The sequence below is a fragment of the Pinus tabuliformis genome, chromosome 2_2 (genome assembly GCF_031772625.1).
Source record: "Pinus tabuliformis cultivar Carrire ecotype Pingquan chromosome 2_2, CPIR1, whole genome shotgun sequence".
NCBI lineage: Eukaryota > Viridiplantae > Streptophyta > Pinopsida > Pinales > Pinaceae > Pinus > Pinus tabuliformis.
Window position 1 is genome coordinate 1141329546 of NC_142300.1, and position 25657 is coordinate 1141355202.

The following is a 25657-nucleotide window of genomic DNA, read 5'->3' on the forward strand; positions in this document are numbered from 1 at the left end:
AGCCCAATTGTTTACTGTTTTTCTATTCTGCAAATAAAATTGACTCGCTCTCTAATGTTCCTGCCAAATTGTATACAAGTTAATCTTCTAAATTATAACCTTACTTAAAAATTCCAAAGTGAAATCCCTTATTGAGAATTTTGTTGCATGTCGATATGACTATAATATCATTCAGAGAGGATATTCATGGGACTACCTGCCCCATTTGCATGGAGCCACCTGTTGCCCCCTTTACTCAGTAACCATCACTTTGGAAAAATAGTAATCAGGCTACATGGGACCATTGTGTTAGGGTCTAAAATTGAATTCAGATATAAAACAAAATTAAAATATGCTCAGGGGAGTATATTGCATGAATTGCATTAAAAAAAAGAGGCTTGCACATACACTAAATTTCTCTGTCAGAGAAAGAATGAATGAATTTTGCTTCGATTCAAAAAAATTCTACTACATCTATACACACTAACTTCTAATTATTACTTTTCTTGTATGACGACCTGTAACTTAGAATCGAATTCCAATCCCTCTAATAAGAGCACCTCGGTAAGTATCCTGGAGATGTGAGGATGGCTAAGTAATCTTGGAAAGGATCATTGTTGGAGGGAGGTTGTATTTGGTCTAACTGTGGGAATGGGTTTTGTAGACTCTCGAAGGCAAATTTGAACATTGATTGGTTCAAACTAGAATTCTCCTCCTGTTGTTGTTGCTGCAACATCAATTCTTCCAACCTATAGCTTCTTTGCACTTCTTCTTAATCAGATTTAAGATCATGCAACGATTACATGGAACAACTTGAATCAGTGAGCAGAATAGGAGGAATTAAATATGTTGAATCATAATTTGTCCTGTGATTAGTCAGACAGTTGAAAAATGGGACAAGTCCTGGAAGGTCCATTAGAGCAATACTAGCATTTGAAATTTTCAAATTCTGCTCAAAAATGGGGTTTGAGTTGTAGCTCATGGATGTAATGGAAAAAGTTCTTGAATCATGGGTAGAGATCATTCCGCAATTTGGAGATGGGGCAGATTTATTTGAATCTTGTGAAGTTCTTTATGAATGCTCAATGTTCGAGTTCATTATAGTATTCCTCATGGGTAGTATTCCTAGCACCTTTTCATCAATTTCTTCATGGAATTTTTCATTGCTTCTTCCAAGGACCACTCTTTCTCCTTAGCTAACTTCTCCGTACTTCTCGTCTTGTTGTATATTCGACAAAGTACCTAATCATCCAAATACAACAAGAAGTAATTTCCTCATCAGAAATATGGATAAACCAAAAGAGAAAATAAATGACTTTGAGCTAAATTTACATCACTGAAACCCATCACAAGCCCTCATTTTTAAACTAGACTGAGGAAAACAAAAATAATATTTGATATTTATAGCTTTCCTTATTGAAAGCCTTTGGATTAAATTAGAAAACCCTTGATTTCTATAATATAGAAAACAACCCCCTATTTCCCAAATTGATTTTTCCAAAGCTACATTCATCCTCTAGAGTCTACCTGATGTGGGCGCTGTAATTACGAGGCCATAATGGCATCCAACCTGATAGGTGTTTTAAACCAAGCAACACCTAAAATGTCTATTGACACACATGAATATACAGGAATAGAATTAGCAAGGCAACATTCATGCATAATCCAATTAGTCTTGTTTCCTTTAGGTTATAAAACCAAAGCATTCTTGATGCGAACATGCCTGTTGCTGCCCTTAGCAGTGATGGCTTTATCTGCAACTGTGGCTTTCCAGTATCCTAAGCCAGCAACCCTGTAGGGGCGAGAACCATTTGGATACTTCCTCTCCCTGAGAGTGAAAATATACCACTCCCTTTCTCCAAACAGTAAATTTTTTGTAAGAATTGGAAATGCATATCAAACCAGAACAAATAACAATTTTTAATAAATGAAAGAAAATAAGAATGAAAAAAAAGAATTTACCATCGCAGGAACATGACATGGGCATAAATATGAAAGAAAACTATAAATGAATTCAATTTAAAACAGAAGAACACCCATGTCCATAAAACAGTCCATTCAAGGTTGCCATATCAATCAAAGAGACATATCCAAGTAATAGTTCTAAGACATGGAAGAGAATTCATTTGCATATTTGGGCAATTAGAGGATTCATTTTTGAGATATATAAAAAAATCTCATACTTCATATGTAATGCCTAACATTGACTAGTAAATAAAACACGTAGAAAATGGATTCTAGTAGTACGATAGCATGCCAAACGTTGATGTCATGGACGATAGGTGTTTCAAAAGCTTTGACTGCCAGTGACGCAAATAAAAGGTTCAGCCGCTTAATTATTCCAACTCATTCAGCCCATACATGTCTGGAATTCTTCACTTCATTACAAAAGCGAGATATCACTGAAGGCAACGGATGCAGGATTTTGATAGTGAAGGGCCAAGAATTGGACTGATGTTCAGGCGATGGAGAAGCAGCGGATCTTTTGTGTTGATCGAGGGTTGGACGGATTACGTGGCAAGCAAGAATTTGAGGGAAGACGATGTTGTCATATTCTGATGGGATTCTGCCTATTCTACGTTTTGCATCGCTTACCAGAGAACACAGACCGAAGCTGTTGCATGATACAGCCAGCTGTTCCGTCAACAAACTGATCTCCCAAGGGTTATCTGAATATGAATTTAAGTATTGCATGACTTAAATTTAACGACCAGCGATTGCATGACTCATCAAGTATTTGTTTAAATTTAACTTTTGCATGACCAGCGAATTAACTCTGGTTTTATTGCTGCAATTTTTAATATTGGTTATAAAAGGAGTTGTTTTTAATATAGTTTTTTTTTTGGGATTTTTTTGATGCTTCAAATTTTAACTGAAATCTTAATTTGCGTCAGTTAAGTTGTTTATCCAATTTTTAAACAATTCCCCATGTCTGGATTCCATGAGCCATGTCGTTGCATCTCACCCACGATCTATGGCCTCCATTTAATGATGTATGTCGGATTCAATGGCATTTCTATGATTACAAGCGAAATCCATGTGGAATTTGATGATATTCAGGTGGCAAAACTTTTTTTTGAATTTGTTTTTCTAAAATATTAATTAAAAATAATTTTATTATTATTATTATTTTGGTAAGTAGGGTGATGAAACCAATTTAAAATTGCTATTTAAAATAATTAAATTTATTTTATTTTTTAAATTCACAAGTTTATATTTAAAATAAGAAAATAATATAATTTTAAATGTTATAGTTTAATTGTTACATGTTTTTGGAGGCTTTTGTTTTTCATATTTTCTGATCAAATTTGCGTAAAATTCACCAAGATTTGTTAGAATTATAAGCTTAATCTATAAACTCTACACAATTCTAATATCTAAATTTTTCAAAGTACAGAACCCATTGAAATATTTAAAAATAGATTTTAAATTACAAAATAACTAATTTAACAAAAAATCATTTGTTGGATTCCAACCAAAATCTCCTTAACATGGGATCGTTAGACATCCACTTTAAACATTATTTCCAAAAACACTTCAAGAATAAATTGTAAAAAACTACTGATTGGTTAGTTTACCTATTAGACTCTTTGGAGAGCTTTTTTTGGTGCATTTTTGGATCAAAATTGCCCAAAATCAAGATTAAATCACAAGTTTGAGTTGTGAACTCCTTAAAATTGAGTTCCCTTTCAACTTACTGAATTCATATATGCAATCAAAAACTCACCACAAAATTGAAGATCTGACCCAAAAAAAAAATTGCTACCAAAATCTCTAAAAAAATTAATAGTTAGACAATACAGAATTAATTACCTCATATGCCCTTGTTTAATTAATAATCCTTTATCATATTAATAGTTATACTATTTTTACACTATATTGGTGTTAATTAGAGGTCCTTCAACAAACAAAATCATTGAAAAGTAAAAAAAACAAAAAAAAACAAAAAGTATGAAAAGTTTTACAAAAGCCTAAATCTGAGTCACCTGAAATAGAGATCCAACTGCTTTTATGGATTGAAGAATCAAATATCAAGAGAGGAAATTCTATCCAAAGAAAAGATAACCGTAAAATAATGTCTCTTTTCTCCTAAATTTGAGAAACAAATACTATATATAAAGAAACTTTTTATCTGTGTTTTTTTCAAATTATCCTCTTATTATTGGTAATCTTTCCTTCCACCATTAAAATATTATGCCTCAATGACCATATTGAACACTTGAGAATCCTCTCATTTCCCTAAAAACTTTTGCACTTGGTTCTATTGTTGTTCTTCCACGGTTGTTCACCAATTTATTAACTATGTAAGAACTACTCAACACAACCTTCCAAAAAATCATCTCTTCTGTCCAGTTCCCTCACCACCTTTTGCTTCTTAGGTTAATAGATAGTGATTTGTTGTCCATCATAAATCCGGGTTATCATAAAATTATGTTGTTGTCCATCTTGCTTCCACTTAAATCTCATTTGCTATTTTTTTCTATGGTCGGATATTCCTCATCTACTTGTAAATAATTACAATAAAATCTTATTATTTTAGTTACTATTGGAAATGTATGTTTGAAATTGTCTTACCAGATTTGAGTGAAAAAACATTTTCTCTATAAATTAAATTGTGTATATATAGAATATTTCAATTTAGGTTATAAAAAAATATTTCACCATACACATTAAAAGAGTACATTTTATTGATATATTGTTCATAATAAAAATTTATTATATAAATTTTCAATGTATGTATCTATATATATATATATATATATATATATGGAAATAAACTTGAATATACAATTAGTAAATTTCTTTCCTTTTTTCTGTAGAATTTAAAAACTGAAAATTCACAAACCAAACTATTTTATAATTATACTTTCCATTCAAAACTTACAACATAGTATACACATCTTATGGAAATGTAATTGAATGATTAGACATTGGGTTGCTTTGCCTGGTCTATAAGAAGAGCATCAACAGGCCCTTTCCATGAAAATCTTGGCTTTTATAGCTAGTTACATACTCCCCAACTTTAATAGCCTTGTACAAGCTAGGGTGGGCTTCATTGATCAATTCTCTGGCAGCAAATGTTAACACATCAGAATGTGCCATAAAAAGCATGATGATTGGCATTTGACTCGGATTTGTATTGGCCACTACCCAGTGTTCAACACACTTGTATTTCCCATTGCTTACTATATACCATTAGATAATCCTTCTACATGATGATTGGCATTTGACTCGGATTTGTATTGGCCACTACCCAGTGTTCAACACACTTGTATTTCCCATTGCTTACTATATACCATTAGATAATCCTTCTACCATTTTAGAACACTATACTATGCAAAGGTTTAACCGATGTAACTATTCTAAGAATAGTTTCCGGAGTTTAATAGTTAGTTGGTATTAGGAGCAAAATTCATATTTATTCTTTCTTTTTATGGGATTTCCCTTTGTATCTCTTTAACTAACTATTGTGTGGATTTTTACTCTATATCTGTTCAACTGAATGTTGTGGTTGGATTCTTTCATAATCAGAATTTGTGTTCATACACTTAATGGCCCAGTTGTTTACTGTTTATTTTTGTTTATCTTTTCCCAAAATAAAATTGACTTGCTCTCTAGCGTTCTCGACAAATCGTATACAAGTTAATCTTCTGAATTGTAACCTTACTTAAAAATTCCAAAGTGAAATCCCTTCCCCATTTGCATGGAGGCAACTGTTGCCCCTTTTACTCAACAACCATCACTTTTGAAAAATAGTAATCGAGCTACATGAGACCTTTGTGTTAGGCTCTAAAATATGCAATCATATAAGAGAATGATGAGATGTGAAACAATTTTAATGAATTCAGATATAAAACACAAGTAAAATATGATCAAGGGAGTATATTGCATGAATTGCATTAAAAAAAAAAGAGGCTTGCACATACACTCAATTTCTCTATCAGAGAAAGAATGAATGAATTTTGCTTCGATTCAACAAGCTACATCTATACACGCTAACTTCTATGTTTTACTTTTCTTGTATGATGACCTGTAACTTAGACTCGAATTCCAATCCCTATAATAAGAACACCTCGGTAAATAGCCTGGATCTATGAGGTTGGCTAAGTAAAATTTGAAAGTGACACCAGCCTAAGATGCTCATACCATAATAATGCAGTCGCATATAACCACATTATGCAAATAAAATTGCATGTCATATACATTGTGTATGTGTCCCAGGAATTTCTAATATTCCATACTTAGTAAAATCTTCACAAATCAAAGTTAAAAACTCCTTAATTAACTCTATCCAGAAACATTCATTTAACTCTCCCACAAGTTACAACTTTGGGTTACTTTCCATCTCTGGCAGTTATCAACCATACCCTAGTCTTTACACTTTGGTTAAAACCCAAAATTAACCCATAATACATTAGTCTGCTTATTTATATTATAATTCCTGTATAATAGAAATATCTCATATGTCACACTTAAACCTTACCTTTCCGCCATTCCACGAACCTCTGCACACACATCAATTCTCTCTTTAGCGTGTTAAATATTTGTCTTCGATCTCGTTCCTAGATCTAATGGTTATCATGTCACTCGATCATCAACTAACCGGACAATCTCTACCATTGATCTGCTCCGCCCAATCCAATGGCTGTCACGTCACCCTATTGCCAACAAGCTTGGTTGATCTCCACTGTTGATCAATCCCGCTTGATCCAAAAGTTATCACACAATTTCGCGTAGATATTTTCACGACTCATATCAAGTTGAGAGCATGCAATAAAAGTCGTTTTCTCTCTCCATCGTTTTTCTACGTGTCAACCGCTAAAGGTAATCGTGTGAAATTTTGAAAGACCACTTGCCACCTTTAGGGCATGTGAAAAACTAATTCCCATCTTTGGAAACCATCCACGTGCATAAATCAAACCCTTTTAAGAAACTCGGCTTAATAAATGGTTAGCACTTAATCTTCGCGCCATTCATCTTCTGGTTGTTTTTAATATAGTTTTTTTTTGGATTTTTTTGATGCTTCAAATTTTAAGTGAAATCTTAATTTGCGTCAGTTAAATTGTTTATCCATTTTTAATATTTATTATAAAAGGAATTGTTTTTAATGTAGTTTTTTAGATTTTTTTGATGTCTCAAATTTAAAGTGCAATTTTGATTTGTATTATTTAAATTGGTTTTTGATTATATTCTAAAAAACACTTTGAAGCACTTCTATTATACAAAAATTACTCATCAAACTTATAATTTCAAGATTAAAAAAAATAAAATAAAAAACCACCAAAAAGTCTCACTAAAATTAAACGAAAAACACCTACCAAAAAATCTCACTAAAATTAAACTTTTGGATTCCCAACGTCTGGGTTCCCCATGTCTGGATTCCATGAGCCATGTTAGTGATCATCCAGTTAACTGATCAATCAACCAAAAATAGCTAGTGCATGTAGAGAATTAGAGTTCCCCAACTGTGGTGGAGATTCTAGGGTAGTGTAACATCAGTTGTAGATAAATCTTGAGTGTACAAGTGTTTCATGCATTAGTGGATCAAACTTGGGAATTGTGCAATCAATTGGAGGGAAATTCCTAAAAAATATGGGCCTAATTCCTCAGTCTTTGCTTAAGGAAATAGGGGCTCAAGTAGAGGCAAAAATTGACCAAGTTTGGGTTAGAGCTTCTCATTGAGAAAAGAGTTGGGTTATTCACTTGCAAGTTGAGCTCAAAGCAAGCTAGCAATTTTAATACATTCTCTATTCATCAAATTAATGCAATCAGACTTAAGGGGTTTTTACGAGTTGGTTTCCCCTAGATAAATTTGTTAACTTGTGTATGTGATTAATGCATGTTTGCGAATGTTGTTCTAAATTGTGAATTAATTTCCCCCAAGTAATAGAGTAGAATTGTTACTCTTCATTTAGATCAAGTTTCTTGAGCAGTTTCAACTCTATCACCATAGAAATTTTTACATGGTATCAGAGCACGATTCACATTAGAACAAGAATTTCAAGTTTTTTCCTTAGGAAGTTTGAATTTGTAGCTTCAATGTAGCAGGATCTCTTCAGAGTTAGGATAGTTACCTTCAACTAACTGAGATTAGAGTATGCCTTGGAAGGCATCTTCAATTTCATTGCACAGAAGGATAACATGGAGGTAGTGCTTGATGACAACAAATTGCTAGAATATGTCAAGATAGACATTCCAAAATTAGGATCAGTTGATGCCCAAAACCTACCCCAATGGAAGAAAGATGTAACCAAGGCGAGGAGAATAATCTTGGAGGAAGTGAGAGACCACATTGTCTCAAATCTCCATGGAAAAAAAACTCATTTCACAATGTTGAAGGCACTGATAGAGCTATTCGAGAATAGCATTGACCATATAAAAATGACCCTCAATGACAAACTTCGAGACATTAAGATGGAGAAGAATGATATTATTTCGTAGTATCTCGCCATATTTACAAAAGTTCTGGACAAGCTTGGAGGGGTTGGTGTGAATGTTGCAGAAGATGACCTATGGCGAGATTCCATGAGCCATGTCGTTGCATCTCACCCACGATCTATGGCCTCCATTTAATGATGTATGTCGGATTCAATGGCATTTCTATGATTACAAGCGAAATCCATGTGGAATTTGATGATATTCAGGTGGCAAAACTTAGCCGTGCGTATTTTCTTTTTTCCCTTCCTTTAGTTTTATATTAAGCAAAATACTTATATAAAGTTGGGATATAAGCGAGCCCTATTAGGCAAAGTAGATTTTATTAACTATTATAAATGGACCAATAAAAAGGGAAACGTTTTTTTCGAAGAATTGTTTGGATGGTTAAAAAGGTTAGAATTTTGATAATTTTTTTTTTTAAAGTTTTACATTAATAATGTTTGAATTATGTTTTTGACACTGAAAATAGATTCAACACTTTGTAATTTAACAATAATTTAGATTTTTATGAAAATTTAACCGGAATTTTCATAATTTTAAATAAAAACAATCTAATTAAACTACTTAGAAACAAGTGGTTAACAAATATTAGATTTGAATTTGAATCTAATTCAAAGTTGACTTGTGTGTATGACTTTGAATCTAATTCAAGGAAGACTGCACCATGTCTCCTTAACTTGTGTGAATGACTTTGAATCAAATTTAAATTTGATTTAAAACCTTATTTCTATGAATATGGGCAGTCGTGGATGATATTATATATACATGAGGTATGATGTATTATTGTAGTTATACCTGCGTTTATTTAGGAAAATAAGTTTTAGAATTTTAGTTTAATTATTAAATAGATAGTATAAATTTAATTTTTATATAATATTTTCATAATTTTTAATAAATATATAAATTTCTGAATATGATTTATTGTTTTTAGGATGTGGTATTGACATGTTATAGTATTGAATCATGGTATTGTAATAAATCTTATTTCTAAATTATTAATCTTGTTCCATATTATATATATATGTTTAATTTACATATAAATCTCTTTTATAGTTAATAATAATTATAAAATTATAAAATAAATTTATGAGTTAGTTAGTTTTATAATTTTTTTATTTATTTACTTTAGCAATGAGATGTATCATAAAATAAGTGTTTAGATGCTTATTATAGATTGATGGATATTGATGCCTGCCAACTATTTAATTTATATAATTGCACTAGTTGTATTTGTTAGAAAAATAGAGACAACACATTATGACACACACAAATTATTTGATACATTTATTCATCACAACAATTACAAATATATAAGACATATGCAATATTCCCTTTCTTTATCTAGTCAAAATGGACAAGAACATGTCCATGGTATTTACTATGGTATTTTCTTATGGTATGAGCCCATGGTATTTTCCTTGGGGAAAATAATAAAATAGACTCTTTAGAGAGTCCATCAAGCCTATAAAAGGGGATAGAAGCTAACCATTTGGATCATGGGGGTTTATTTATCTTGTTCTATTTTTCTTGAGAACTTGGCCTCTCCCGCACTAGTTTGATCCGAGCGACCAAAACCCTGTGGATGTTATTTTCTCTGGCTCCAGTTTGATCCCATGGACGAAAACTCCCCGACTGTTATTTTGTCTGGTGGATCCATCTAGGGTCCACGATCATGCTTCAGTGCATTTGTCTTCTCTTTTAATAAGCAGTCATGCATGCCATTATAGGGGTTTGAAATTTCTTGTATGGACATGTACCATTTCCTTCAGTTATTAATATAAATAAAAGTTGCATTTCCAAATCCCATTGCATTTAGTGTTTTGTTTGCAATTATTTTTAACTAGAACACTTAGATGTGCCACATTTTGATTATTTTGTTGTTCGGCATATTACAATGGTATCAGAGTTGTGCACGTTGCCAGCGTGAGGATTTTATTGGCAAATTCTAAATTATTTGCAAGGTTATTTGGGGGTTTTGATGCAGGGAACTTTGGTGGAATTTATTTCTAGATTGGGGGTCGAATTTTAATAGGATGTGTTCATTCCCTTAGAAGGTCGAGAATCTTCTCTAATTGGGTCAAGAGCAATTCCTCCGAGGAGGCTGAGGCTGAATTTCTCACATATTGGGAGGATGAGTCTGTCTAATTTCTAAAGGCCAAGATGCAACATTACCACCAAAGATTGAGGTCAAATTTAGGGAATTGAGAATGTTTATTGACAGAATTGTAGATAGGATTGCGGTCAAATTTAGGGAACTAAGAATATTTATTCACAGAGGCTGAATTTCTCACATATTGGGAGGGCGAGTCTGTCTAATTTTTGGGAGGACGAGTCTATTTAATTTTTAGAGGCCAAGATGCAACATTATCACCAAAGATTGAGGTCAAATTTGGGGAACTGAGAACGTTTATTGACAGAATTGTAGATCAGATTTTTAGAGGCCAAGATGCAGCATTATCACTTTAGATAGGTTTTTTAGAGGCCAAGATGCATCATTATCACCAAAAATTGAAGTCAAATTTAGGGAACTGAGAATGTTTATTGACAGGACTTTAGATTGATTTCATTGGAACTATAAGAGGCCTCTTTGGTCAAATTTAGGGAACTGAGAAGACAGAACTGAGAATGTTTATTGACAGAACTGTAGATTGATTTCAATGGAGCTACAAGCGGCCAAATTGTATAAGTTTAGAGGGAAGACAACTAAGAATGTTTATTCACAGAACTGTAGATTGATTTCATTGGAGATACAACTGAGAATGTTTATTGACAAAATTGTAGACTGATTTCGTTGGAGCTACAAGAGGCCAAATTGTATAATTCTAGAGGGAATAGAACTGAGAATGTTTATTGACAGAATTGTAGATTGATTTCATTGGAGCTACAAGAGACCAAATTGTATAATTTTAGAGGGAACAGAACTGAGAATGTTTATTGACAGAACTGTAGATTGATTTCATTGGAGCTACAAGAGGCCAAATTAGGCAATTATACTAGGCAAATTGTATAATTTTAGAGGGAGGTCAAATGTATTTACAGTGTTTAATATCTCACTAGGGTAAAATCTCTATCAGGAATGCAATATCTCACTATGCTACAATCTCTATCAGGAATGAAATTTTCATCCAGATGAAAGCAAAAATACATAATTGTCAGAGCCAGTTAGATTGAATTTAGTAATCAGAGCTGGTAGGATTCGAACGGTAAATCTCTTCTAAAAGAACGGATTTAGAATTCTAGCTAGAGCCATTTGGACTAGGATTCTAATAAGGACGCAACACAGTAGTGCTAGCCTATCTAGACAACGAAAATAGGACGCAACACAGTTCCAGATCCGCCCAGTGGGTGCAGAGGAGATTGAGCGCATCATTGTTGTGGGTGAAAAACGTCTATTCAGCTCGTTGCATGGCCAAGGGAGATTTGACTTAATTTCCCCACATTCTAGAACGACTGCATATGGAGTGATATGGTGCAGCAACTATGCATTGACAATTAAATTCGTGTATGTTATGGAATTCCCCCCTGCAACTACTACAGACAGTGCGAGATCGCCATCAGTGTCATTGCTGGTATGTATTTCAAAATCCTTGTTTTCTTTTGAAATAGAGTAGGCATATCCATGTTTGATTGCAAGTAGGAGGCATGCAATACTGGAATACTGGTAACTACAAGTATGAATATTAGGGAGGAGTAGGAGGCATGTAATACTGGTAACTACAAGTATGAAGCTTAGGGAGGAGGCCATGGTAGCATGGCAACTGATTCTTCTAGCCACCAGAACCCAAATGGTCTCTTAGATCGACAGATATATCAGCGAATCAAGATAATGCTGGACTGGTCTATTCCAGGAGGGATGGTCACTAGAGTGAATTGATGGGACCCCAATGGGAAGTGATGGACTGTTACAGCAAGCCTAGGCTTGCGCTGCAACCACTAGGATCATGACTCCATTAAAGCAAATCTTGGTCTTCAGAGTCAATGGCAAATCAGATCTAGTACAAGCCTACAAGATGTTCAATTTTTCATGGGTTTTACTCCATAACCCCCAAAGTGACACGCTTTTGATTGGAGGTATACTGTGGAGGGAACGCGATCCCGATATTTTCTTTTATCATGGGATCAATTTTGCTGAAGACTGACAGAACGGCCCCGCAAAGCATCATGCAACCTTTCGTCTTATGTGGGTGATGTAATTGCTTTGAGTGGAAAACTGGTCAAATGCATTGGGAAACAAGTTTATATGGGGGTGCATCAACCACAATTTATGTTTGGAAATTTTTATTTGGATTCAAGAGCTTAGATACTTATTTGTAGGGGATATGAGGAAAAATTTCTTAATAAGGGGTAGTTATTAAAAAAAAGGAAAGAGAGAAAGGGAGAGTGGAGAAATATTTTGAGCATTAAAACTAATTGTGTTTTTTGGGAATTTGTTTGAGGTTTTGATTTCTTCACCAACGACGGTTGTATTCAGTTATATTATTATTTGTAGGATTTAATTTCTTTATGGAGGTTGAAGATTCAAAACCAGTATAGATTGATTTCTCAAAAGGGGTGTAAATCAACTTTATTGAAGAGAGTCAAGGAGAGAAAAGAAAGGCTAAGTATAATAATCCATTAATGCCAAGGCAAAATGTCATCATTTTACTTTTGGAAGCACCTCATAAATCAACATGGTATACATCAGTCGATCCTCTGGGCTACAATACTTCTTCGGATAAAAAATGGAAACAACTTACAGATGAGAAGCAAGAACAGAACAACAAGCCTTTCTCTCGAAAGGTTCATGCTATCCTTCAATAGTTAAAGGACATCAAGAAGGAATATGTAAAAAGCAAGTGTCTCTTTGAACTTGGATCCAAATTGCAGTATACAAACTCTGAATATATACTCTTATGGTTGGACACATTAGATATAATGATGTCCCTGATAGAGCAATCAAATTGGAAAAGGTCAGGTTGGGCCTTGAAGCCATCAATGATTGCTTTGATACAACCGATGTTCTTGGAGCATTCTTGTGAAAAGGCTAGACTCATAGTTACCTCTTGTCTCAGCAGGATCATAGCTTTAACATCGCCGCTACCACCTTACAACAATGATATCATGAGAGAGAAATTGTAGCTAATTGTAGAAAGCCTTCAAGGGTTGAACAACATCATGCTTCCTACCTTTCAAAAGTAGCACAAAATTCTAGAACTGATGGTAGAGTTAAACTTTGTCACATTCATGCCAAATTTGGAGTGCGATGAGTTGATCTTTCAGTGGCTAGAAAACTTATACACCATTATTACATCTACTCACTCAGACCATGTCAAGACATGCATGCAGAATATTGTGTCCTTGGTCTTAAAAGAAGATGCCAATGTATGCAAGATACTGAGATCGAAATTGTTGACCATTTGAAGGAACGAACCAATGATATCACAAGTTTCCTATGATCTAGTCGAGAAGTTGGTCAAACAAAACATAAAATTGCTCAGAAGGGTGCTGACTAGGAAGGAGTTCAAAAGGATTGATGGAGAAAGCAAGAACAAAACCTACAACAAGAATGAACTAAGGAGGAGAGGACTATGCTTTATCTGCAAGGGACCTTGGGCCCTTAACCGTTCATGTCCACGTGATAGGAAAGAGGCAACAAAGACAGAAAAGGAGGAGATTCCTTTAGATCATGGGGAGTCTTTAGTAGTTGGGTCTATTGATCTTCAGGATGGTGAGCAACAAGGTGATATTATTCAGGGAGACTTGCAAGATGACAAGTAATTGGAAGTGCATGAGGAATTCTACCTAATTATATTGATGAGGTAGATTCCTATACAAATGAGTCCATAGGTCTCCAGGGGGACGTCCATAAAGAATATGAACAATCAAGTATAGGTAGCAGTCCACTAGTGAATCTTTGTTCAACAATTAGAGAGGATGAACAACATATCGTCTTCACAGATGGAGGAGGCCAGGGAAATTTGAGTGAGGAGTCGAAATTAGTGAACCAACATGATGAGCATGATCATGAGGAGAAACATGATAGACATAATGTGAAAAATGAACCATACCAAAGGGTTGGTCAAAGGTTCAAGTTTAAGTTGTCGTCATGGGGGAATCTGACGCAGACATATACAAAGACATTCATTAGGGCACAAGAATTTCCAGTAGATGACTTTTGGGAAAGGATCATGCATTTCAAGATATATCTTATGATGTTGACGCAAAGAATTTGGACAGTCCGAGACAGTATCTTACAGGAGAATAGAAAAATTGAGGAGCTCATAGGGGTATGTACCAAATCAATGACCCAAATGTTTAGTGTTGAGGAATGACTCAAGTCCCTCACAAGGCAACAAGAGGAGTACATTTGGGAGTTCCAGAGGAGCCTTCTACAAGAGTGCATAGATAAGTCTTTCAACACCACCAACCCCCCCTTATACATTGGGAAGAGCAGGGCAGAGTTCTCCAAATGAATTATGTTGGTTGACCAAGTGGAATAGCATGAGTTGAGCACCGAACAACATCAACATAGTAGATTTGCAAGTATTCAACCTTCGCAAGGCATGGATTGGCGAGAAATTATGAGTTGGTACTCTATTGATGGGTTGATTCCTAGGAGGACACTCAAAGCCAAGGGCATATTGTAGCTTAGGCCCTTTGGCTTGGGCAGTGGTGGAGGGCTGAGATGGTACCATAACCCACAGGTGCTAGGACATAGGTGGTATTGGGATCTAGGAGAATCCATTGGGGCCATGATTGGTCGGAGGATTGTTTGGGATCCGGATGAATCTATCGATGGAAGGATTAGTAAGAGGATTGTTTGGGATCCAGGTACCGAAGGATCCATTTGGGATCATGTAGCATGGAGGTATGGAATAACACACTAGGTTGTATGGGATCCTGGTATCAATGCTTCCGTTGAAGATATCAATTAATTGCTTGAGGGTAAGAAATCTTTGGGCAGGAAGATTTATAATATTCCCTTTCTTAATCTGGTCAAAATGAACGAACATGTCCATGGTATTTACCGTGGAATTTTCCCATGGTATTAACCCCTGGTATTTGGCTTCGGTTTTCAAGGGAAAATAATAAAATAGGGTCTTTAGAGAGTCCATCAAACCTATAAAGGGGATAGAAGCTAATCATTTGGATCATTCAGGTTTATTTATCTTGTTGTATTTTTCTTAAGAACTTGGCGTGGCCAGTTCCAGTTTGATCCTAGTGATGAAAACCCCATGGGTGTTATTTTATCTGGTGGATCCATCCAGGGTCCACGATTGTGCTTCAATGCATTTGTCTTTTGTTTTGATAACCATTTGTGCATGCGATTGCAGGGGCTTGAAATTTATTGTTGGACATGTACCATTTCCTTCAGTTATTAATATATATAAATGCTGCATTTTTAAATCCCCTTGTGTTCAGTGTTTTGTTTGCAATTAATTTTAACTAGAACACCTAGGTGTGCCAGATTGGTTGATTATTTCGTTGTTCGGGATATTACAACATAACACACTGACTTTGAAACTTATAGATCATGACTCCAACTCATGACATATGAATCAATAGCTTCTAGACTAACACTTGATAACTCACAATGACAACTCACAACACATGGAAGCAATACCTCCAATACCCTACAAAATGCTTACATGGAAAACATTGAAAACACATATTACAACAACAAGGATAATCTTTGTATGACTGCTCTTCATTAGCACTCACATCCACTTTGGAATCTCGCAAACAATGCTCTTTCACCACCACAAATTCGAGCTATCACTTGACCTCCATTTAAATGTAACCACCTCTAACCATCATTGATGAACTTTGCAATATTACAATATTGACAACTCGGTTCGTCAGGGCTTCCATGATACAAGTCGTCAAGCAATGAGCCATCATATGGAACAACCACCATCTGTCAGATATTTATCTTTTGTCGATCCATTAGTTGCTAGGATGGAGGTCTAGACATTAAATGTGTTCAAAAGTTCATCAAACAACTTGACCTCACTAACACACAAGAATTGATGTTTCAGACACTGGGGCTTCTAGTTTAAGAACCACCACCTTTTTATAGCCATAATTGAAAGAAATAGAAAACTACTTGACAAAGACATCTCATCAAACTATCAACTGTCATCCAAGCATAGACAAGTCACCACTTCGTTCATTCGCACACGTCAAAAGTTGTTCATCTAGTTCAATATTTATCTTGGAGTTTTTTCCTCTTCACAAAGCATTTGTTAGAGTGGTCAATTCCAACAAATTTACACTCGCATATTGAGTTGACTAACCTCAATATGTTTAAAATGCAACCTCCAAAATTTGAGATTGAAACAATATTACAATAGAAACATCCGACGCAGAGATATCTTCCCTGTGGAAGCAAAAAATTGAGATTTGCCTCCAATTTTAACACTTTTTACATATATCACTGGCCACTTGAAACTCCCCCACACCAGATCTCATATCCATATCTCAAGTCCAGATCCATGTAGCAGCATGTATAGTTTGTCAACACGTTTTTGACAAAACCATCAAGGCATGAATTTAACTCCTTTACAGGTTCCGTTCAGATAAGCACAAACAAAACTTTATAGATAGCAAGATGACGAAAGGATCCGACGATGCTTGAAGAAGCTGCAAACAACAAACAAATCTACACACAGGATCAAAAAAAAAATTCACATACTAAAAATAAACTCTCACACATCTATACTAATATGTATAGAAACAATAGAGGGGGGGTGAATCTGTATTAGCAATTTAACAATATTTCATTTCCATAAATAGATTCATATAAGCAACTTCTGTTAATGAAACTTGCGTGTATACACAACTGTGTTTAGAGCAACCAGCGTATACCTTGCAAACTTATAATTTAGTTAGTTGATCTTTAATCTGTGTATCAGAACCATATAACCATTAATCAGATGTAGTAAACAAAATAGGAAATCACACACATGAACACAAGACATAAGGTGGAAACCCAATGTGGGTGAAAACCACCTGCTGCAATCGTCTCTATCTTTCTTTAATAAGAAACTTCTTTTTACAAGTTTTGTACTGGTGCAGCCTTATACCAGTATGCAGGCTTCTTCTTGTAGAAGGCTACAACCTTCTCTCATTCTCCAGCTTTTCCTGGAAGGGAGATACAACCCCCTTAGCTCTTGTACTAATTGATGTGTTTACTAGTACGTAGGTGCTGACCCACAGAAGGCTACAACCTTCTGTTTTCTTCCACGGACCGTGTGTCATAAATTTTCAGACTGGATCAATCAATAAAATCAATCAAACATCAAATATATCTGCATTAACCATTCTCCTTTGCACCAACCAAAACTGAATCAAACAATCACTTTTATAAATGTTGTAACTAGACTACAGTAACAGTAACCAGAACCCAGAACACTAAAACAATAGACAGAAGTAGCTAAAACATATTTTATGAGACGTACGCTACTTCAATGTGTCGAACCTACATTCATACATTTTTATATGAAGGCAAACCTGCATATACGTTGTTTTGAATTGTCGAACCAGTGTGTATACGCGCCTTTGCTATCCTGAACCTACCTAAAAATCTGTAAAAGATGATTTAACCTTTACAACTATTCAGACATCAGTTATACCTAGATCATCAGATTTATAGATTACGACATGCACTAATAAAATATCAAAACCACACAAAGATACTTCTCTTCAAGCCTTAAGATCTTGACCCATCAATAGAACTTATTCTTATTCAAGCGCTCGGGTTCCTCCTTGATTCGGATCCAACTATGCACCATAACCCAATGACCAGAATTCTATATCTTTCTCTTCATTAGATATTCAATACTTGAGTGGCCTTACTCAATACCATGGTCCGAAACCACTTAGAACCAATACCTTGGACCAAATACCTGGGGTCAACACGTCAAACAAGATACCTTGGACCAATACCATGGATCTCAATACCATGGACCAAATACCACGGACCAAAACCAAGTTCTCCAACATGTATGCGCTTTTCCTTGCATGAAAGTGCGTGTATACGCATACACGCCTTTCCTTGCATGAAAGTGCATGTATACACATACATGCCTTTTGGTCAGCGAACCAACATGTATATGCGACTTGGTCAAGGGGAACCTACGTATATCTCATTTTCCTTCATTCTGAGAGCCTGAACTGAGAACTGTCATCTGAGTGAGTTGCCATCAAGGACAACACCTTTGTCATAGCGCCAAACCTATGTCATAATGCCAAAAATCTCCCCCTTTGGACTTGATGGCAACCCCAAGTCACTCTCCCCCTTTGTCATCAAGGGAAAAGTGTTATGCTCCCCCTGAGTACATGCTGAATTCTTTGATATGCTGAAGTGTGTTGTTCATGCTCCCCCTGACTGTAAGCAAGGTCTGCAAAAAGATGTTCTATAAGAAGAGCATGACCCTATACATCATAAATGACCTTCCTATCACCAAAGACTCATACATATATGCATCTCCCAACCAAGTGGGGATATACCAAGATTGACTCATCCACGCAACCAAGTGGGGATGCACCAAAAGTTTATACATGATAAAACAAGAACATTACATCATTCGTCCCAGGCATGGTGGGGAGACAAAATAGGTCATTACATGACCTTGATAATAAAAGATATACATGACATAGAGACAAAATATCTAAAATAAGTCTATGATAGTCATTGTAGAGCCTCTACTCTACACCTACTTGTCTACCATTTTCCTCAGTTTTTCCTCATCTTTTCTTCACTTTTGCCTCATTTTCACTATAAAACCACCCAGATCATTACATTAGGTGTCATTAAGCATGATCAAGCAAGTTTTGCTAATGGATGACTATTTGTTTAGATTTTGACTTACTTGCAGGAATCCCGCAGCTATCTGATGATCCTGCAGCTATCTGAAGATCCTGCAGCCTTTTTGTTAAACGCAATGTTCCACGTGTCGGTTTGCCAGATGAGCCACATGGGCACTTAGGTATCAATGTGCTCGAGGTTCCTGTCCCATTTTTCCAGCCATCCACGTCATCTTTACCCATGGTCAAAGATGGTCAAGTTACGGTCAACTCAAGGCTGTTTAACGGTGATTGTGAGCTGCTAGGTCACGTCATCTTAAACGGTGACTTGTCCACGTTCTACAGGTGGCAGGGGACATGATCCAACATGGGATTCATTACCCATGACGACAGAACCATTAAACTCATCCACGCAGCCGTATGATGTGTCAAGGGACCATAAATACGCATGACAGTTTGTTGTTTTTCAGTTAATTAGCTGTACGAGTAGGCTATCTTAGAAACCTCTATAAATAGCTGCGTCTGCGTACGCTCATCAGACTTTTATCAGTTGTAATTTCTGAACTTGTGTTAAATTTAAGAGCGTTGTGAACTCTGTTTTTTTAGTGCTATTCTAGCACTCTGTTTTGTACACTTTTTGCAAATGGAGGAATAGACATAGCACCGTTTTGAAGTTTCCAGATCTCTGAGTTTTCTTGTGGCTGAATGAATAGAGGGCCCCTGCTCATCTCAGCCTCTGTAAAGTATTTTATGTGCAGTATTTCTTTATTTTCCTATTCATTTCTTTAAGCATGTATAGTTTCATTTACTTGTTTTCCTTTCTTTCAAGATGATCAGTGTTACTTCTTTGCAGGTTTCTTTTAGCCCGGGATTTATTTTTATGTGTGTGTGTTTGCTTTACAAACTAATGGTATTTGAAGTTGACAAATTCAAGTTCTGCCTTTGTTTTTATAGCTGATTTTTAATCTTATTTCTCAAAGAGCTGCTAACACATGAATGATCTTCATCATAAACTGTTATCTTTTAAGATCAGAATATCACTAACTTGCAGTTAGTTTTGAGTGCTTTTTAGACTATTCTTTCACTACTTTCTAACCATACTTTGCATAGTACATATGGCTGAAGTAGAGAGTTAGAAAGAGCAAAATATTACCACTAGTCTTTAAAGTAGAGTTTTGATTTTAAGTGCTTATTAGACTATTCTTTCACTACTTTCTAATCATACTTTGCATAGTACATATGGCTGAAGTAGAGAATTAGAAAGAGCAAACCGTTATCATTAGTCTTTCAAGCAGATTTTTCTCACTTTTTTAATTCAACTTAAGCTACTTTCTATCCGTGCTTTACACAGTACATGTGCTTTGAAGCATCGAGTTAGAGAGAGATAATCTTTATTTTTGGGTTTTAAAAGTGACTTTCTTTTCTTTTATTAGCAGCAGCTTGAATGGTGTCTAGTGCCATTGGAAGTGGTCATTTGCTTTCAAATTTATTTCAAGTTATTTCAGTTCATTTATTCCTTCCAAGCATTTCCTTTCAAGCAAGTAGTTAGAGATCACTAAACACACACTTTCACTCATTTAGGATTCACTCTACACACACACCATCACTCACTTGTTTATAAATTATCACTCCATCTTAGGAACATAATTAACCACAACAACACCCCCAACGATAAGAAAAAATTTAAGAGGTTACTTAAGTACATATAGTACACCTTCACTTCATCAGCTTACGAGCCCCGGGTTGACAATTAATACTAGCAATTTAGATAACACTAAATTGACTAAACATTTTGGCGCCGTTGCCGGGGAAGTGAAATTAAGTAGCCATATTCTTAGAAGAAAAAAAAAATATAAAGTTTCAAGGAAAGAAGTTAATAGCCTATCTAAGTATGCTCTCCTCTTGCACTTTGAAGTGATCTGGAGGATCAGAAAGGAGAAAGTTATTGATTTAATAGTTTCTTGAGTATGCTCTCTTCTTGCACCTAGAGTGAACTGGAAGATCAGAAAAAGAACTATTTAACTTGACTTGAAGATAAAATAAAAAATGACATGCATAGAGCTAGAGATTCTAGGGGAAGGTTTTTAGCTAGAGCTCGAAGTTCAATTTTTACAAGTCCATCTGCTTCAAGAGATAGACAAGAGACACCTCCCTTATCTCCAACCGAAACTCCTAGTCCTGAAATTCAAGAGCCAAGAGTTGACTCTCCTATACCTTCTATTGAGTTTGAACTAGGAAGAGACTCTTCTCTTTCTCCTACAAGAAAACCAATTGTAATTGAGGAAATAGACTCACCTGAAGAGGAAGGCGAAATCTCTTCTCATTCACCCTTTGTAGAAGAACCAGAAGATTTTGAAATCCCTAGGAGAATCATCATGGCAGAGGAAGAAGGAGGTGGTAGAGGTAGAGGTAGAGGAGGAGGAGGAAATAACAATAACAATGGAGGAGGTAGAGGTCCCATTGGAGGAAATAGAGATGGGGATAACTCATTTGGGTTTCCCATTGTTAATGAGGACTCCCGAGCCACCATGAAAAACATATCACCATCCGTCCTCCCAAATTTTCATGGATTAAGAACTGAGGACCCTGAAACATTCTTGTTTGAATTTGAAGTTGTGTGTCGAACCTATGACTATCTGGATGATACTCAGAAACTCAAACTGTTCCCATCAACATTAAAAGATCAAGCTTTGAAATGGTTCATGGGGTTACTTACTCAATCCATTAGGACCTGGGATGAAATGAAACAAACCTTTTTGGATAGGTATTTGGACTATTGTATGCCTACTAATCATAAGGACGAGGTTTTTAAAATGATGGAAAAAGAAGATGAGAGCTTAGAAGATTTACTTGAGAGATTTCAATATAATTTAAAAAGGGCAAAAATGAGTACCTTGGATGAAGAGACCTTAAAAGCCCTCTTATTAAAAGCCATTAGGGATGAATGGATAGATATCTTAAACATGATGGGGAAGGGGGATATTTCTCAACTTTCTCTCAATGATATAGCAGAACTTTGTATCCATCTCTCAAGGGGCAAATCAAAAACTCAAAAAGGGCCTAGAGATCCTTCTCTCCTTAGGGCAAATAAATCTGCAACAGGATCAGTGAGTAGGGCTGAAATCGGTAATATGCTAGATGAATTTAAAACTGACATCTTAGGGAGTCTTAGTGAACAAATTGATACCCTTAAGATTCAAAATAAACAAAAAGCAGAAGCCGAGGCTATGACTATCTTTTGCCCGAAGTGTAGAAAGAAGCATGCTTTAAGGGAATGTCCCTTGGAAGCACAAGTTGTGGAAACCTGTGTAATTTGCTTAGAAACCCATGAGACCAAGGAATGTCCTTCAATCCCTGCCCTCAAAGGAGTCTTTCAAGAAGATCCAAGTACGCTTGAATCCCTTTGTTTTGTTGCAAGAAGACCTTGGCAGGGGCAGCAAAATCAAGGGTTTAACAACTCTATGAATTTCCAACCCCCACCAAATTGGAATCCTTGGCAACAACCTTGGTCACAACCACAAAATCCTTTCCAAGCATGGTTGCAAAGCATGCAAATGCAAAATCCTTATGGGAGATTTGCCCAATTCTATCAATATCCTCAATCCTTTCAAAATCAGCAAGCTCCCCAACTTCCAAATCAAGGTCAACAATTGTCATTACCATTCCCTCAACAACAACAACCTCCTCCACAAAATCAAAATTCTCAACTCTTGTTACAATCTCAACAGAGGCCAAATCAACTTCCCTCTCAACCTCAACCAAACCCCAATAATAGGAATCCTCTAAGTGCTTACGTGATGGAAGGTCAACCACTCATGGAAGGTCAACCATTCCCTACCTATATGGTTGTTCCTCTCAATGAGGTCCAACTCAGATCAGGTAGAATCCTAGACCAACCTTCTACAAGTGCTCAACAACCAAGCATTTCTGAGGAAGAATCTCTCAAAGCCAATAAGGGTTCTGAAGTATCCCTTCAAAACCCAAGCATTAAAGAAAAAGAAAAAGAATCAACTCCCTTAGTAGAGCAACCCACATCTTCAGCTACTCCTCCTTTTCCTGAAAGATTGCAAATTGATAAAGGAGTGGAGAAGCAGATTTGGTTGCCTGACTATAGCTTTCTAGATGAATTGAAAAATGTCTGTATCAAGATTCCCTTGTTAACAGCCATTAAGGAGATTCCCATTCTAGCAAAGACAATAAAGGAGATGAGTTTGAAAAAAAACAATAAAAAGAACCAGAGATACCAAAAGGATACATCTAGTTGGAAAAATTGCAGACATTATGATGGGTAAAATTACCATGCAAAAATATGTAGATCCCGGTAGCCCTATTGTTAAAACTCATATTAATGGGGTTGAAATCCCAAATACTTTGATTGACTTAGGAGCCGCTATCAACATTATGAGTAGACAGACCATGGATCAGTTAAAACTTCCTAACCTTCTCTTTACACCTACTTTGTTACAACTTGCAGATAGATCAATCATTAAACCTGATGGTGTATTGGAAGACATTCCAGTCTCACTAGACTCTTGGGAATATCCAGTTGATTTTATGATTTTAACTCCCAAGAACAATCTAGGAGGACATCCTCTTATTTTAGGAAGACCTTGGCTGGCCACACCTGATGCTTTCATAAGTTGTAGGTCTGGAGACATGTATATATCAGATGGTAATTCTACCAAGAAATTCAACTTGTATCCTCCCGCAAAGGCAATAACAGAAATAGGAGAAGATGAGTGGATTGATGATGAGGATACTCTTCAACCTGTTCTAACCATCTCTGAGATCAGTGAGGACAGTCAAATTCTAAATACATTAGAAAATTTTGAGATACCTTTAGAATATGACTCTTCACAGTTTCAGTTAGATGCAGACATTGAATATCTCTCCTCTAGACAGATGTCTCTCTTCTCAATGGAAGAGTTTGGTAGTTCTACAGTTGAAATCTTTCCAGGAAAAACATTAAACATTAACAAGAACTTGGAAAGACTACAACAAGAAGAATTAACTAAACTGTTGCAAAAACATTCCACTGCCTTTGCATGGGAATATACTGACATGAAAGGAATCGACCCTAAGACTTGTATTCATCACATTTATATTGAAGAAAACAGCAGACCCATTAGGCAGCCACAAAGACGGATGAATCCAAATCTTAGGGAAATTGTGAAAGAAGAACTTCAGAAATTGCTCAAGGTAAACTTCATTTACCCCATTTCAGATAGCCAATGGGTTTTTCCCTTGGTTATAGTGCCCAAAAAGAATGGTAAATGGAGAGTTTGCATTGACTATCGAGAATTGAACAAGGCAACCTTAAAGGATCATTTTCCTCTACCTTTTATTGATCAGGTACTAGACACTTTAGCAGGTAAAAAGTATTTCTCATTCTTGGATGGTTTTAGTGGTTACAATCAGATTCAGGTAGCACCTGAAGATCAAGACAAAACCACCTTTACTTGTCCTTGGGGAACTTTTGCCTATCGAGTACTCCCTTTTGGATTGTGCAATGCACCCGCTACATTTCAAAGGGCTGTACTAGGAATCTTCTCAGATCTGATTCATGATTGTGTAGAGGTATACATGGACGATTTCACAGTCTATGGTAATACATTTGAAGAAGCTTTGGCAAATTTGGAAAAATTACTGGTAAGATGTAAGGAAACAAATCTTTCTTTAAGTCATGAAAAGTGTTTTATGATGTTTACTGAAGGGATTGTTTTAGGACATCATATTTCAGGAGATGGAATCAAAGTTGATAGATCTAAAGTAGAAGTCATCTCTAAGTTACCTGTTCCAAATTGCCAAAGAGATGTTAGAAGTTTTCTTGGGTTTACTGGTTATTACAGAAGATTTATTGAAAACTTCACTAAGATAGCATCCCCTCTTTTCAAACTACTTACTAAAGATTGTGAATTTAAGTGGGATCCTGAATGTCAATATGCCTTTGAAGCTTTAAAGACTAGAATATCTGAAGCACCCATTCTAAGGGGTCCAAATTGGAAACTCCCTTTCCACATTTCTACTGATGCTTCAGATACAGCTTTAGGAGCTGTTTTGGGACAAAAGGATTTGATCCCTTATGCCATTTATTACACGAGTAAGAATTTGACTCCTACTGAGTTAAATTATACTGTTACTGAAAAGGAATTTCTAGCCGTTGTTCATGCTATAAACAAGTTTAGACACTATATAACCGGCTATGAAACCTTTGTCCACACTGATCACTCTGCCATTAGATACCTCATGAACAAACCAGTCACTAATGGTAGAGTTACAAGATGGCTTTTGCTTTTACAAGAATTCAACATAACTGTGTTAGATCGACCAGGTAAACAGAACACAGTAGCTGACTTCTTGTCTAGAATCCAAAACACTAATGAGGACTCTCCTGTAGAGGATAAATTTCCAGATGAGTATTTGTTTGCAGTAACTAACAAAACCCCTTGGT

At 35.7% G+C, this 25657-nt stretch overlaps 1 pseudogene; it reads right to left on the bottom strand.

Annotated features, from left to right (window-relative positions):
• Positions 1-526: 526 nt before the first annotated feature.
• LOC149197423 (uncharacterized) overlaps positions 527-25657 on the bottom strand; it is a 57846-nt pseudogene continuing 32715 nt past the window's right edge.